The 17,384-nt window shown below is 49.4% G+C and overlaps 1 protein-coding gene across 4 annotated transcripts in view; it reads left to right on the top strand.

The window, feature by feature from the left end:
• MBP (myelin basic protein) overlaps positions 1-17,384 on the top strand; it is a 113,455-nt gene that overhangs the window by 6,300 nt on the left and 89,771 nt on the right. The gene's annotated exons all lie outside the window — the stretch shown is intronic.

The following is a 17,384-nucleotide window of genomic DNA, read 5'->3' as shown; positions in this document are numbered from 1 at the left end:
ATTATTATTATTTTTTGCGGTACGCGGGCCTCTCACTGTTGTGGCCTCTCCCGTTGCGGAGCACAGGCTCTGGACGCACAGGCTCCGCAGGATGTGGGATCTTCCTGGACCGGGGCACGAACCCACGTCCCCTGCATCGGCAGGCAGACTCTCAACCACTGCGCCACCAGGGAAGCCCAGAACTTAGATTATTGATTTCAGTACCTTTCCTCTTTTCAATGTCACCATTTTAATCCTATAAATTTCCCTCTCAGCACTATTTTAGCTGTGCCCACGTATTTTTTTTCAAATGGTTTAAATGTTTATTGAATCGAGATTTTGTGTGTCCAAGGTCAGGTCAAAAAGTGAACAAAATGTGGAAAGGGTTGGCTGGTTGACGGCTCCCAGAAAGAGAGCTGAGGTTCAAGGTGGAGCTCTGCCAGGCTCTGTGCGGTGTGGGGTCAGGTCTCAATACAGGTCAAAATCAAAGCAACAGATTGAATGGAAAGCAGGCAAGTTACAGATGAATAAATACAGTATCATCCTATTTACTGAAAAATTTTAAATACACAAAAGAACACACTACCTGTCGTGATCACACAGAGATGAAATAAATACAGAAATCACGCAAAGTGGGCTGTCCATCAACCTCAGGAAGCTGCTTACCTGTGTCTGAGGAAGGATGGGTTTGTATGAAGGGAAGGGAGTTTTATTTCTGAAACATTTTGAGATTTTAGACAAAGAAAGGAATGTGTCACTTTTTTTGAGGGAAAAGGTAAGCCAGCTGTGTATTTTTTTTCTGTACCTTTTGTTTGTAATAATGAATCACTTATGTTAACAATAAAGAAGCCAATGTCAAGTTTGGGGGTATGACACTAAAGAAGATGAAATGGTGGAAAAGCTGGGGAGATTAAGAGCCTCAAAGAAGAACCTGGACGTAGGTTGGGGTGAAGTTACTAAAATTAGGTAAAAGCAAGAGCAGAGAAAAAGAGAGTTGGGGAACTTCCCTTGTCCCCATCATCATTTGTAAACGGGGTACAAACAGGGAAAACTAGAAGCGGAGTTAAGTAGGGTGTTCTTAGAAGAAGGGCTGTGCCCTGTGAACCAGCCACGGGCTGAGATTTCGGGGGGCGGGGGGAGGGGGAAGGTGGGCGCCACGCCTGGCCCTGCTTTCAGCCTGTGAATTCAACTTGCGATCAGCTGTCTTTCTTTTAAGAACCATTTACATCTGCGTAAACGTGAAGGACGTGAGGGGGAACTAGCGCATTAGGACCCAGCTGGTTTTCCTTCTTTGCTGCCTGAATTTTTCCTGAGTCCCTCATGTGCATAAGTTTGGCCTCTAAGTACCGTCCAGCGTGTTTTGAATAGAGGTCAGCAAACCAGGGCCCTCCTTCTCGCTCCTCCCTGGCCCTGGATGCGTCCGCAAGTCCACAGGTCCCCCTCCCGTGGGCACCGGACAGCCTCCCTGGCCCAGGGGGCCTCTGCTCCCTTCCACTCACCCCCTCCAGACTCGCGGCGTCGGCACCAGTGTCTGCGGGCCAGCGACTGGTCTGCAGGGGCCACTGGCCACAGGCAAGTGCAAGGACGCTGCGGTGGCCGAGGAAAGGTCTGTAATTGATTTCCTGTAGAATTATTTCACTTTCTTTAAGAGTGAGGGGGTTAACATTCAGCTCACCCTTTTTCCAAGGTAAGAGAAGGAAAATGAGGTTTTATTCACAGTAAGTGATTAACCAAATTTCATGCTTCGTTCTATATTAGAGACTAATATACAGAGCGTGGAAAGACAGGTCCCAGAGGCAGCTGAGGGCCTGGAAAGTGGTCACCCCGACACACTCACACACACACCCCCACGTGCTCACGGCTGGAGTCCACACGTGACGGTGGTGTGGGGTTGGCAGCCTTGTGCATTAGGCAGCATCTTGTACCGTAAGAACTACCCCTCCTTCGCTGAATGCAATTATGCCTGAGGTTTAATCCTCTGAACTTCTCAACCCAGGAGTTTATTTCCATGTGATATCTGTTGTTTCAAACGTGCATATATATATGTATATGATGACGTAGCTAAAACCCACCAAGGAGCCTAACTGATCTCCCACCACTCAGACAGACTTATTTTCTTTCTTTCTCTTTATATGGTTTTCAGTTTCTTTCTTTTTTTTAAATTGAAGTAGAGTTGATTTACAGTGTTGTGTGAGTTTCTGGTGTACAGCAAAGTGATTCAGTTATACATATATAGACATATTCTTTTTCAGATTCTTTTCCCTTATAGGTTATTAGAAAATATTGAGTAGAGTTCCCTGTGCTACACAGTAGGGCCTTGCTGTTTACCTATTTTAAATATAGTCGTGTATCTGCTTATCCTAAACTCCTAATTTATCTCCACACCCTCTTTCCCCTTTGGTAACCGTAAGTTTGTTTTCTGTCTGTGAGTCTGTTTCCAGACAGACTCATTTTCTAAAGGGACACAGAATAAATGCAGTGATGATGTCTGGACAGGCCCTGTCAGCATCCTGGGGTAAGACGGTCTGCCCAGAAGGTGGAGGCCCTCCTGCCCCCGCCGGCTGGGGAGCCAGGTAAGGTCTGTTCCCCAGCAACCCTCTGAATCGAACGACATCCTCACCCTGTTACAGGCGAGGAAACGCGAGTTCTCGGCACTCAGCAGATCTGGGGGGTCGTGTGAAGCCCAGGGCGTCCTCTGCTCTGTCCAGCGACATGTGTGACGGCCAGCGACGCTCACCCTGTGCTCCTGAGCTCTCAGAGCACATTTCCAAATCCAGTCGTCCCTACACCTGTGTCAGGCTGCACTGTCTCAAGTCAGTGTCCCACGGGTGGGAGGGGCGTTGGGCCCCGGCCAGCCCCAGGCCTTGTCCCCAAGCTGGTCACGAGTGCTGGGGACCAATCAGAAACCAGGGGCTTTTTATTATTATTATTATTATTTTTATTTTTGGCTGCACTGGGTCCTCGTTGCTGAGCGCGGGCTTTCTCTAGTTGCGGCGAGAGGGGGCTACTCTTTGTTGCGGTGCGTGGGCTTCTCATTGCGGTGGTTTCTCTTGTTGCGGAGCACGGGCTCTAGGCGCGTGGGCTTCAGTAGTTGTGGCACATGGGCTCAGTAGTTGTGGCTCGCGGGCTCTAGAGCGCAGGCTCAGTAGTTGTGACGCACAGGCTTACTTGCTCCGCGGCATGTGGGATCTTCCCGGACCAGGGCTGGAACCCGTGTGCCCTGCATTGGCAGGAGGATTCTTAACCACTGCGCCACCAGGGAAGCCCAGGGGCTTTTGTTTTAAAATGAGCTCCTTTTTAAAGGAAAGAATTGGTATGAAAAGATGCAAGAACGGCATTTCTTTTAGTGGTGTTGTGATGCCACACATCAAAACTGATGCTGGTTTTGAAAAGGGGTCAGTGGCTGATAGCTGGTGACGAGGGGGGTGACGCCCTCCAGAGTGTGAGGGAGCTTCTCTGAGGCCCCAAACCACAGCTTTTTACAGGAAATGAGTTTCTGCTCAGAGCCCTTCGGCAGTTGTTTTCCTTGGTATGTGTTGTAAATTTTGAAATGCAAAAAGAGTTGCAGGAGCCATACAGTATGTTTTACTGAACACACGGGTTTTTAACATCATGCTGATTCTGACTACATAGTACTTAGGCTTGGATTTCGTTTATGCCTCCCCACTGTTAAAACCATCTAGAAAACAGAGACCGGTGTTGACGCTTCTTCTGAAAGTGGGTTGACTTGGTTGCATTTTCCATCAGGTTTTGCTCTGATCGGTGGCCAGCATTCAGTGCTGACCACGCTGACGGCGGCTCTGAGTGACCCGCAGGTGTGCCAGGCCATGCCCTGCGCCCTGCAGGCGACATCTGAGTGCTGAGGGTTCCGTGGCAGCCCAGGGTCCCCGCTGGTGAGGGCTACAGCTCAGCGCGGGGGCCCCCGGGGTCTGCCCGGCCCTGTGACCAGCGGCTCCCTGGCTGGACTGCGGCTTCCTGTGAGTCATGGCTGGAGAGGCAGGCAGAGCCCACTGGGGTGACATGCCTCACAGTCATTTGGTTTTCGGAAATGTTTATTTCAGAGAGTGACTCCTGCAGTCAGATTTCCCTTTGTTTCATGGGACCTGGGGGCAGGAGGGTGGAAGCAGGTGAGGGTTTGATTTTTGTCAGAGGGTGGGGAGCCTGGTGACCCCATCCTCGATGTTTCGAGTAAAGAGAGCGCTTGTGCTGGCCCTGTTCACCACTGATAGCAGCGCCCACAAGTGTCGGCCCCGCCTTTTGGGGTGTCAGGCGACAGAGGATCTCCCCGCAGGCAACATCCGACCCGCCCCTGCAGTTAGCAGCCTCTGTCGCCGCAGCCCCAGGAGCAAAAAGCCAGGTGCAAGAACGTTCCTCGGCCCCGCCTACACCAGCCACCAGACTAACCAGCGAGGAGGGAAAGCTAGGTGGCGCTCACCTCCATCCGGAGTCTGATTGGATACCTGCCCGAATCAGTGCAGACGGCTGCAGGGCCGGGATTGGCGGGGCGGCAGGATACCCAGCGCCCCAGCGAAGTGTCTGCCGTGGCCAGTGCCTGGCTCCGAGCCTTCCACGGGGCTGTGGACTGGGATGGCGCCTAACGGTCCCCCGGTGGTCTGCCAGCCACCTGCATGCGTGTTGTCCAGAATACTCATTAAATGCAGAGTCCTAGGCCCGGGGCTCTGGACACCACACCGCAACCTCGGGGCCCAGGCCCACGAGTGTGCAGTCTAGTGAGCTCCAAGTGGTGAGGCCCGCTGCTCAGTGAAAGACAGAAATGCGTGCCGAGTGCCCGATGTGTGTCTTGGGGACACAGATTTACCTGAATGCACCTGCCCGTGCTCACAAACATCCACTTTAACACGATCAAGAAACTATGTTTCACTGATAAACTGACTTTATGTTTGAAGAATGACTCACGGAAAATAACGTTCTATACTGATGATATGTTCTTTTTTATTATTATTTTTATTTTTTAATTAATTAATTTTTATGTTTGGCTGCATTGGGTCTTTGTTGCTGCGCGCGGGCTTTCTCTAGTTGCGGCGAGCGGGGGCTACTCTTCGTTGTGGTGCACAGTCTTCTCATTACGGTGGCTTCTCTTGTTGTGGAGCACGGGCTCTAGGTGCGCTGGCTTCAGTAGTTGTCGCTCGCGGGCTCTAGAGCGCAGGCTCAGTAGTTGTGGCGCACGGGGCTTAGTTGTTCTGCGGCATGTGGGATCTTCCCGGACCAGGGCTCGAACCCGTGTCCCCTGCATTTGGCAGGCGGATTTTTTTTTTAACATCTTTATTGGAGTATAATTGCTTTACAATGGTGTGTTAGTTTCTGCTGTATAACAAAGTGAATCAGTTATATGTATACACGTATATCCCCATATCTCCTCCCTCTTGCGTCTCCCTCCCTCCCACCCTCCCTATCCCACCCCTCTAGGTGGTCACAAAGCGCCGAGCTGATCTCCCTGTGCTATGCGGCTGCTTCCCACTAGCTATCGTTTTACATTTGGTAGTGTATATATGTCCATGCCACTCTCTCATTTCGTCCCAGCTTACCCTTCCCCCCCCCCACATCCTCAAGTCCATTCTCTACGTCTGCGTCTTTATTCCTGTCCTGCCCCTAGGTTCTTCAGAACTTTTTTTTTTTTTAGATTTAGATATATATGTGTTAGCATACGGTATTTGTTTTTCTCTTTCTGACTTACTTCACACTGTATAATCGTTTGTTTATGATACTCCATTTAGAGGATGACATTTTCTTTCCTGCCTGTGAGCGCTAGCGTATCTGACAAGGAGTATTTAGGGATATGCATCGTCTCCATCCTGGTTTCTTGGTTAGTTGGAACCTAACATTTTTGCTAAACTTGCTTTGAAAGCAAAAAACACAGAGCTGTGTGGCAGGCTTCCCAAATAGAGCAAACGCACAATTGATTCTTTAAAATTCTCTCATTCCCTAGGATGGGCAGAAGGCCACACCGTGCCTTTCCAATGCACCCACATAAAACAGACGCGTCTGGGGCCCTGAAAGTGCTGTATAGTATTATTAGGGAGCTCAGGGATCCACAGATAGGTGTCCCAAGGCCCAACATTTGCTGAACACACTGCTAGATGTATAAACAAAACTCAGGTTTCCCGATGAGGGGGCTGTGCTGGCAGAGGGGAGGGGACTCAGCAGCTGCTTCTAATGCCCCCAGCAGCCCTGTGCCTCCCCCGCAGCCTGTCTGGGAATTCTCTGGGCTCTTCCTGGAATTCCTGGCTGGGGTTAGGGTTAGGATGGATGGCTCCTTCAGGGCAGTTCGCTCACCCTGTTTCCAGGATGCCCACCTTCCCCACATGGCTTTTCACAGCAGTAGCTCTATTCTCTGGTTCTGATCACGTTCCGTTTATACGTGGTTAAATGTTCCATTCCGCACTTCCGTTCTGGGACAGGTGAATATGTTTTCCTCGCCTCACGTCATCTGCGTGGTGCTCAGGGGGTGTGTGTGTTGCACCCCCAGGTGGCTGCTTCCACTGACCCTAGTCATCACCATCCAGCTGATGGACCTGAGAGTCTGAATTTTGCCGAAGTCATTTGCCCAAGTCTGTTCTTCAGCACCCAGGAGAACGTGGGACATGATTTATTCAGCTCCCTGTGTTGCCTTACAAGACCAGATAAAGCAGGAACTTAATAAAATAAACAAAAATGACTCTCATATTTTAGGAGCTAGGTTTCTCTTGATGTGGTAGGAGGGCAGGGTGTGCTTTGGTTGTTTTCATTCTGGTGCTTTCGGATGTCTGAAAACGTGATAGCCTTGGACTAGCTGAGACCAGGGATTTATGAAGTGGAATCCCCAGCTGCCATTGTCTTCCTAGAAATAGAAAGAGGATAAAATGTATTTCAGAGCCAGGCCTAATGCATCTCTGCCTTCGATGCATCGTTTTATACAGCTCTAGGGAAGGTGCTGTCCCTTTAAAAGGCAGACGATGATTCTTTTATTCCGTTATTATCTCTGTATGTCAAGACTTATTATTTTTTTTTTTGCGGTACGCGGGCCTCTCACTGTTGTGGCCTCTCCCGTTGCGGAGCACAGGCTCCGGACGCGCAGGCTCAGCGGCCATGGCTCACGGGCCCAGCCGCTCCGCGGCATGTGGGATCTTCCCAGACCGGGGCACGAACCGGTGTCCCCTGCATCGGCAGGCGGACTCTCAACCACTGCGCCACCAGGGAAGCCCCAAGACTTATTTTTGAAGAGAGAAGGCTTTAAACCAGATATTAAAAGCTAGCCTGGAATTTCCTTGGCGGTCCAGTGGTTAAGACTACGCCCTTCCACTTCAAGGAGCCTGGGTTTGTTCCCCGGTTGGGGAACTAAGATCCCTCATGCTGTGTGGCTCAGCAAAAAAAAAAAAAAAAAAAAAAAAAAAAAAAAAAAGCTAGCCTGATTCATTTCAGACGTTGTTTGGAAATTGTTATGTGAAAGGAAGGAGGACATAGAGGTGCTGACCTGGCAGACAGCCTTTCTGAAAAGGCAGTGAAATGCCGTGTTTAAAGACACATTACATAGTAGTCCTAACACTATTTACACAGATATTTTTTACATAGGATTAGTAACACCAAAATAAAATGTGGGATGAGAAATTAAAGTAAATTTTAATGTGAAGGTAGGTTAAAACCTGGACAAATTTTCACACACTATTTTTAAAAAAAATTTTATTTATTTTTGGCAGCGTTGGGTCTTTGTTGCTGCGCGCGGGCTTCCTGTAGTTGCGGCGAGCGGGGGCTACTCTTCGTTGCGGTGCACGGGCTTCTCATTGCGGTGGCTTCTCTTGTTGCGGAGCACGGGCTCTAGGCGCGCAGGCTCAGTAGTTGTGGCTCACAGGCTCTAGAGCACAGGCTCAGTAGTTGTGGCACATGGGCTCAGTAGTTGTGGCACACGGGCTTAGTTGCTCCACGACATGTGGCATCTTCCCAGACCAGGGCTAGAACCCGTGTCCCCTGCATTGGCAGGCGGATTCTTAACCACTGTGCCACCAGGGAAGCTCTCACACCCTTTTTTAAAAAACCATATTTGGGGCTTCCCTGGTGGCGCAGTGGTTGAGAGTCCGCCTGCCGATGCAGGGGACGCGGGTTTGTGCCCCGGTCCGGGAGGATCCCACATGCCGCGGAGCGGCTGGGCCTGTGAGCCATGGCCGCTGAGCCTGCGCGTCCGAGGCCTGTGCTCCGCGGCAGGAGGGGCCACAGCAGTGAGAGGCCCGCGTACCGCAAAAACAAAAACAAAAACACACATTTGTTCATGAAGGTAGAAAAGGTCCCAGGTGTCATTTCCGTGTGGGCTCATGTGGTACGATCATCACAGAGTCCGAAATCTCTGAGACCTAACTTAGTTGCTTTCATGACTTGTGCTGAAGAAGAGTTTGAAAATGTGCCCTGGACTCAGTCCAGCGTTTGCTCCTGACCCCTTTCCACGGAGCTGCCCTTAGTTACCGTAATGCCCATAACCCAGCGGGGCTCTGAGGGTGGTTCACATCCCACTATTCCCCTGTCCTTTTCTTAGATTAACCTTCCCAGCCACTCTCTCTGGAGTTTTCCGCACAGAGCTGGTGTGGGTTTCGTGACTAATTACAGATGTTCTAGGGTACGTGATGGAGACCCCGGGGAGGCAGGTATAGAAACGCAGAGGGGAAAGAGGCAGGGGGTGTTCATTCATCCCTCAAAGCAGGTGAAGCCCGGACTGGACCTCCAGAACGTCATTTGCTGCCCCCTTTGGTGATGGCTTTATCTGCAAAGCCAGCTGATGCCCCGAGGACCAGGCTCAAGGGACCACAGTCAGACTCCAGCCAGCTCCATCCATCTGCAGGTCTGTAATTTTCTTTCTAAATGATTTCTGAGGACTTTAAGGCAGTGTTCTTCTGCACTGTAAATCTGATAAGCCTGGGGAAAGCAAAGGATGGTGATGACTAGCTTACGAATATTATGTCATAACCCAAAGCAGAAATTCCCGGCCCCCAAAATCTAGAGGCTGATTTCTTCTGACGCTTTCCGTGTGAGTCCAGATTGGGTGTTTGGGTCTGTTTGTAAACGCCGTCAGGACACCAGCGCAGCTTGGGGTCCTGAGGACTGTTGGGGGGCCAGATCCCACCTCACTGTCTTGGAGAAGCTTTTCCTAGGATAGACATAGACTTCTGAAGTGAACTTCCACCCCGTCCTTCTCAGCGCATTATGAGCTGTCTTAGGCCACTCCGGCTGCTGTAACAGAAACCCACGACCGGGGGCTGGTAAACGACAGACACTGATTCCTCACAGTTCTGGAGGCGCGAGTCCAAGGTCAGGTGCCGGCAGATTCAGTGTCTGGTGGGAACCCAGTTCCTGGATCGCAGCCAGCATCTCTGCGCTGTGTCCTCACGTGGGGAAGGGATGGTTTGCTTTCAGAGAACTGTGATAAGGTCTGTGAGGTACATTGGGTGGGACAGGAAAGCAGACTCTTTCTTCAGGTTCAATGTCGAGTTGGCTGTATCAACCGAGCGGTGAACTGTGGCGTGTGACGTGGGTGGTCTGTGTGCTGTAAGCCCGAGGGCGGGAGGGAGCCTGGGGAGAGCCTGAGGATCTCCGGGGTCAGCTGTCACACGCGTTCCTGAAACTCGGTGTGACTTCTGCTTCCCACTGCCTGTTCCAGCCGTAAAATGGTCTTTCCTTTTGGCTTGTGCACGTGCGTGTGCGTGTGTGTGTGTGTGTGTGTGTGTGTGTGTTTATTTTGGGGGTGGTTGTTTTGGTGATGTTGGTAGCCGTTTACTATGTTCTGAACACAGAGTGTTACAAGAACGTTTTTGACCTGAGAAATAAAAATGATTGTCTACAGAAACCAGCCGTAAACACTTGGGCCCTGGCGGAGAAAGAGGCAGAAGAATAGAGGCGGGTGGGGGAGGAAGAGGGAGAGAAACAGAGCGAGGAGGCTGAAGGGATGGTCTTTCATTTAGTCTCATGCTTCGCTCTCAGGTTCTTTTTTAGATGCGAGTTCCTTGCTCTTTCACATTTGCTCTCTGGGTTTTGTTTAAAGGTCAAAGCAGCAGAGTCCCACTGTCTGTCCTTCCAGCTCTGTGCTACCCCCGCCTGCCTTTTAGGGCTGGTGGCATCAGTTTGGTCTCTGCGGGGAGGATGGGCAGGGCCCACACCCCGTGACAAACCATACCCGCCACGGAAGGGCGGCCCGGAGGAAGCGATCAGCCGCCAGTTGTGGGTTCCCTGGCTGGTCTGGGGGGGGGGGGAGGTAGCGCCCTTCAGCAGCTCAGCAGCAGGTTCATTCTGTCTCGCATTTGGTGGCTCCCAGGAAGGAAATGAGGGCACCCCTTTGGAATGTTCACCATCTCCTGTTTCATTACCTTGTTCAGTTATTCCATTCCGGGGACACCCTGTCTCACTCCCTCGATCAGTCAAACTCTCCAGGTTCCCCTCCGCTCAGAGGTTAAAGTAGCCCTTTCTGGCTGGTGCACATCCCCAAGCGTCTCCGTCTTACTGTTCATTCTTCTGGAAGGTATGGTTAGGCCACCTCCAAACATAAGCCATGCTCCTAAGTGCCTGGTGGTTCCTCAGCCGACCTGGCAGTTGGTATATTTCATCCCCAAGGTCCCAGGGAGCCCCTTCAGCATGTAATTTACCAGTAACTAGAGGCTGAGAGCCATTTGGGTCCCGCTAAGGGGTTGAGTACAAAATGTAACAGTAGTAATAACAGTGAAGTTCATTTACCTTTAAAGCCTGGTAAAAAGCTACGACTCTGTTAAGGGTTAATGGCAAAGTACATGGAATTTTGAAAACATCGCTTTAGTGATTTGCAAAAGCAGAGAAGCAAAAGTTACCACCCTGGTAGTAGCAGAATTTTAATTCTGCTGCCAAAAGTACACATTAATCCACCGCTTGGCTGGGATGACTGTACATGGATTCAGTGGGTAGATGTTAAAACACTAACCATGGGCTCAGTGCTCCTGCGGTTCCTCACCTGACCCGTCTCTGTGACCCAGGGTGACCTCAGCCCCTGGATCCTTCTCAGCCCCTCCCCACAGATGCCATCCCGCTGGTGTTTGTACTGTCAATATTCACACATACACAAGTGCAAACAGGACAGAGAAAAAAATTACTCTAAGCTACTGTACATGAAAAATTGCACCCGAGACAGATGAGAAAGACAGATTGCCCTCTGGCTCTCCACTGATCGTGAAGCAATATATTCACTGAACATTTTTATTACAAGAAAGTTGAACGTTGACAGTTGTGATATCTGTGGACGATTAGCCCTTCGGGATCATGATTAACTCCTTATGCGTCTCCTTCTGCGGTCGGTGCCTTATGTAACACACAAGCCGTCCTCTAAGGAAGGGAAGAGAAGGCCCTTATGTTGTGGACGGGTTGCCAGGGGCCAGGGGATTTCGAGTCTGTTACCTTATTGAATGCCTCAATATGAATGAATGCACTGCAGGTATTATCAGCTGATTTTACAGATGAGGAGTCAGAAGCTCGGAGAACTAAATTTCTGAGCTCTTCAGTAAATAGTTATTGGCAGGCATGGAATTAAAACCCAAATAATTCCTTGCATACACTTTTCACCAGCTGTTATGGCAAGACATGAGGCAGGAAATTGAGAGAGTCGCTGTCATTTTCCTTATTAAACTTGTGTATCCACGGACAGGTGTTTATGAAGAATAAGTTATTGTAATGCAGCTGTTTTCTCAAGGGTGCTTGTTAGAGCAAAGCCTTCTCTTTATCGTGTTGATTAATAATCTAGAAATGGGTGACATCTTAGACCTACTGGAACACTTGTTTCCACGTAAGGCATACTCATGATGTAAAAACCGTCCAGCTGATCCCTATTTTTACCTATGATATATTCCTAGAGGCGGTGTTATATTCATACCTAGATGAGTCTTCTAAACTTTACTTTCTCAACTGTAAAATGGGAATAAAGCATACAGGGTTATTCCTGTAATTCCGGAACTCAAGGGATAAAGCAAATCACTGTAAAACTAACCCTGTATCTCCAAAAAAACATTAATTTTAGGGTTGCTTTTAGGAACACGGACGCTGAGCACGAAAAATAAAAAGCAAAACTCTTGTACCATCTGCAGAATCTTATGAAACCAAAGCCTGAAGAACTATAAGTCTGTGAGAAAAGTACACCTGTGACCGTTTCCTAGAACATGGACATAAATACAGCCAGACGGGTTGGTTCCTAATGAGCCCAAACGTACGGTGAGTGCAGACACCGTGATGAACCCGCCCCATCACGCGTATGACCACGCGTGGGACCACGTGGGTTACCGCCCTGACGCTCCTCTCAGCCCAGAGGTCAGCACTGCCCACGGTGATCCCCTCCCGTTTCCGAGGGTTTTGGGAGGCGGTAGGATGCTCTGGGGGCCACAGCTCTATCTAGAGAGACTTGAATTGAGGCCTTCTCTCTCCCACAGTAAACCTACTGAGGCAGAGATGTCTCGATAATCCCGTTGCCTGTGAAAATGCACCCAAAGGCACTGGAGGAATAGGCAGCTTAGCCCGTTAGTGTCTGCAGCCTCCGCCGGGTCTCGAGTCTCCGCCTCACTTTTCCCTTCTCGCCGCCCATCCCCCACCCACTCTAGTCTGGAAACAGGAGAAGTCACGCTGCTTCCTGTGCTGTTGCTTATGGGCTCGTGTAGGACGTCACCTCTGGGCTTCTCAGGCACCGGTGTGCTCACCCCTTTCTCCTCTCTTGACCTGGAGTTTAAGAGCGGATGTCCACACATAGGGGAACCCACGTAAAGGTCTCTGCAATAGGCGTGCAATCATAGATAGCTAGACGGCTAGAAGATGTTTTCTCAGCTGATCACCACCCACCCTAGGCACCCTGTGCAAGGGACGAGAAAGGCAGGAGCCGTCAGCCCTAGAGCTCACCCTGACCCCAACCTTGACCCCAACCCTGACCCTAACCCCTGACCCCAACCTTGACCCCAACACTGACCCCAACCCTGACCCCAACCCTGACCCCAACCCAGGCCCTAACCCTGACCCCAACCAACCCTGACCCCAACCCAGGCCCTAACCCTGACCCCAGCCAACCCTGACCAGCCCCTACTTCATTCTCACCGCAGCCAGCACAGTGAAGGAGCTTCTATTGCTTCCACTTGACAGGAAACTGAGGTTCAGAGAAGTGGAGTGACTTGCCCCAGGTCACCCCACAGGAGCCTGGATTGGGACCGAGGTCTCATCCGCCGTGTTCACTCTAGATGTCAGGACTTCCAGTAGAAAGCAGGTGGTTAAAATGCTCAGAGCAAGGTGTTTTCACCTCCATGCCCCCAGCATTTCAGCTTCCCCACTCACACACACTCCTCTCCACCCAACGTGGGTTTTATCAGTGACTCCTTCACAGTGTCCACCAAAGTGATACGAGTGGTCTTAGCTGCACATTGTTGAAAACAGATCCAAGCAGCTGAGACTGGATTGCGTACCAGTGAATCTGGGTTACTAACCCGCACTCACGTGCTTAATTTTTACTGCCCCCCCGCCCCGCGCCAATAACACAAAGTATGGATGGTCACGAAAACATGAAAATTTTCAATAATCCCAGTGGCTGTTTCGAAATCACATCTGGGATTGAATTTCAACCTACGGAGTATGGGGCAGGCCCGATATAACCTAGTCTATCCTAAAGGCTCCCAGCCCTGGCCCTCCACTTCCCCTTCCACCAATCTCCTGTCTTTTTATTTCACAAAAAGCTTCTTAAGAACCTGGAGATGCTTCAGAGTCAACCTGAGTTCCAGGAGCGTTCCACGTGAAGGTTCCTCTTGCTCTCTCTATTTGACTAACTGCAAAAAATGAAATGAAGATGACCTCAAATGTCCAACTCTTCTGTCTGCAGAAGGTTCTTTTCAGCTTGCTATGGAGGCCAGCTGCCAGGGCAGCCTTCTTTCTGTAATGCAACCCTCCCGTCTCTCCGCGGCGGAATGGGGCAGAGTTACCCCCAGACAAGTCCACTGCCCATCATTTTCACCACAGGACTGTGCCACACGCCTCAAGGACTGATGATCCCTTTAATGAGGGGCCCTAATCTGAGAATTGTCACTTTGAGTTTCTTGTCTCTCTTTTCCTGCTGGTGCGCAAATTGTGCACTTAAGGCTAGAATCTGCCTACTCGAAATCACACATATAAATTCTCGTTCTGTTAATCTGACACAGAAGGGAAAAAAAGTCTGTACACACTCAAAAGTCTGACCCGGACTTTTGTTATTTCAATCTATTCTGTGTCCAGTAGTCTTGAGTTTGTTTAATAGTGATTAAAATAGTTCATGAACAGTCTTCCCAAGTATACCCCCAAGTTGCGCTTTGAGGCGTGATAAAGTTCTGATCAGAACACGCTGGCTTGGAAAACACGTCCCCTCTCCAAGGAGCAGGGCAAGCAACATGTGATTAGATCAGCTGTGCCTCAAAGCCCTTGCTCCAAAATCAGCTCTCCTTTTGTCCACAAGCAACCCCCCGAATATTCACACGTCCCAGGCTATTTTGATTTAGGTTAAATCCTTAGAGATTTGTTTTCTGGAAGGGGGGACCATTGTGTTGGGATTTGCCTAATACCTGCGGGGGAGGTGACTGAGGAGGGTGAGAATAAGATGGAAACGGGAGGAGGTAAGGGATGCTGGGCTTGAGATACTGTCCAGGTGAGAACAGAGATGGTAGCGTTCGCTTCTCTGTGTCGGGGCTGGAAAACCCCAAGAGTCTAAGCTGTGAACTTGAAAAGAAGTTATCTATTTTTGCCTGTGTTTAGTGTCAAATACACCAATTCTTTTTTTTTTTTGGAGGTAACTTTTATTTATATATATTTTTTTATTGGAGTATAGTTGATTTACAATGTTGTGTTAGTTTCAGATGTACAGCACAGTGATTCCGTTTTATATGTACATATATTTTTTTCCAGATTCTTTTCCCTTATAGGTTATTGCAAAATATTGAGTAGAGTTCCCTGTGCTATACAGCACATCCTTGTTGGTTATCTGTTTTAGATATAGTAGTATGTATATGCTAATCGCAACCTCCTAACTTATCTTTCCCCAACCAAATATACCAATTCTTATTTCTTAAACAGGGATGTTTGATGCATTGTTATTCTGTGTATTACATACGCAGTGCAAGTTATCAGTACTTCCTCAGAACCCCGCATGGGACCACAGAGAGATCGCAGTTCAGAGTGACCCCCTCTACTCCCAGAGTTCAGACCGTCGTCCTGCACAGAGAACGTGCAGTCATGTTCTCCAACTGCAGTTCAGACCCCAAGAGGACAAAAACAAGTCCCCTCTTTACCTTTTTGTGCCCACTCTTATCAAGTAAACTACCATATGTGCCCCCAAGCCTCCATTTTCCCAGTGAGGTTACCCCAAAGAGGTTTTTTAGGGGGTGGGGCCCCATGTGAGTAATTGGGAAGGTGGATGATAGAATTGCACTGAATACTGAAATTATCTGCAAAGGTCGACTTGCATTTTTAAAAGCATACATTTTATTTTATTTAATTAATTGATTTATTTTTAGAAGATGTTGGGGGTAGGAGTTTATTAATTAATTTATTTATGTTTGCTGTGTTGGGTCTTCATTTCTGTGCGAGGGCTTTCTCTAGTTGTGGCAAGCGGGGGCCACTCTTCATCGCGGTGCGCGGGCCTCTCACTATCGCGGCCTCTCTTGTTGCAGAGCACAGGCTCCAGACGTGCAGGCTCAGTAGTTGTGGCTCACGGGCCTAGTTGCTCCGCGGCATGTGGGATCCTCCCAGACCAGGGCTCAAGCCCGTGTTCCCTGCATTAGCAGGCAGACTCTCAACCACTGCGCCACCAGGGAAGCCCCCATTTTATTATTTTTTTAAGCATAGATTTTATTTTTTAATTTAAAATGCTTCATTGCTAAAAAATGCCAACCGGCATCTGACAATGCAGGGTTTCCACAGACCTTCAATTTATAAAATATGCGATATCCACAAAGAGCAATAAAGCGAAGCACAATAAAACGAGGTCTGCCGGTGTACAACACAGTACCGTTAACTGTGAAACGAGGTCTGCCGGTGTACAACACAGTACCGTTAACTGTGAAACGAGGTCTGCCGGTATACAACACAGTATTGTTAACTAGGAAACGAGGTCTGCCGGCGTACAACACAGTACCGTTAACTGTGAAACGAGGTCTGCCGGTGTACAACACAGTACCGTTAACTGTGAAACGAGGTCTGCCGGTGTACAACACAGTACCGTTAACTAGGAAACGAGGTCTGCCGGCGTACAACACAGTACCGTTAACTGTGAAACGAGGTCTGCCGGTGTACAACACAGTATTGTTAACTAGGAAACGAGGTCTGCCGGCGTACAACACAGGACCGTTAACTGTGAAACGAGGTCTGCCGGTGTACAACACAGTATTGTTAACTAGGAAACGAGGTCTGCCGGTGTACAGTACAGTACCGTTAACTAGGAAACGAGGTCTGCCGGTGTACAACACAGTATTGTTAACTAGGAAACGAGGTCTGCCGGTGTACAATACAGTACCGTTACCTAGGAAACGAGGTCTGCCGGTGTACAACACAGTACCGTTAGCTGTGAAACGAGGTCTGCCGGCGTACAACACAGTCCCGTTAACTGTGAAACGAGGTCTGCCGGCGTACAACACAGTATCGTTAACTAGGAAACGAGGTCTGCCGGCGTACAACACAGTATTGTTAACTAGGAAACGAGGTCTGCCGGCGTACAACACAGTATCGTTAACTAGGAAACGAGGTCTGCCGGCGTACAACACAGTACCGTTAACTGTGAAACGAGGTCTGCCGGCGTACAACACAGTCCCGTTAACTGTGAAACGAGGTCTGCCGGCGTACAACACAGTCCCGTTAACTGTGAAACGAGGTCTGCCGGCGTACAACACAGTCCCGTTAACTGTGAAACGAGGTCTGCCGGCGTACAATACAGTCCCGTTAACTGTGAAACGAGGTCTGCCGGTTACAATACAGTATCGTTAACTATAGTCACCATGTAAAAGCGTACACGTTAAAGTATTGGTTTTTTCACCTTCATGTCCTGATACATGATGTATTCACATGATTCTTCTAAGTCAGCAGTGTTTTTATCACCACTAGAACCATGTCTTTGATTCACCAGAGCACATGATCCCCACTTCGATCCAAGTCGTTTGAAGTACAGCACTTTTTAACTAAATCTCCCTCTGCGTGGGGCTCTGGTCCAGTTTCCATTTACAAAATACAAAGGCGGGAAGGGTTTCCACTCCTCAGGTGCTCGGTCTCCACCAGGTAACAGCTCACTGTACCCCACACACTGGGAGGTGATGCTCTAAGACGCCATCACTCCCTTTCTCACCAATTTGCCTGGGGAAGGGCATGGGTATCCTTCGTAGTCACTGAGGAGTCACCCCGTGATATGGGAGACTTTGGGGAAATTC

This window comes from Delphinus delphis, chromosome 13 (assembly GCF_949987515.2).
Source record: "Delphinus delphis chromosome 13, mDelDel1.2, whole genome shotgun sequence".
NCBI lineage: Eukaryota > Metazoa > Chordata > Mammalia > Artiodactyla > Delphinidae > Delphinus > Delphinus delphis.
This window is presented reverse-complemented; position numbering and strand designations above follow the sequence as displayed.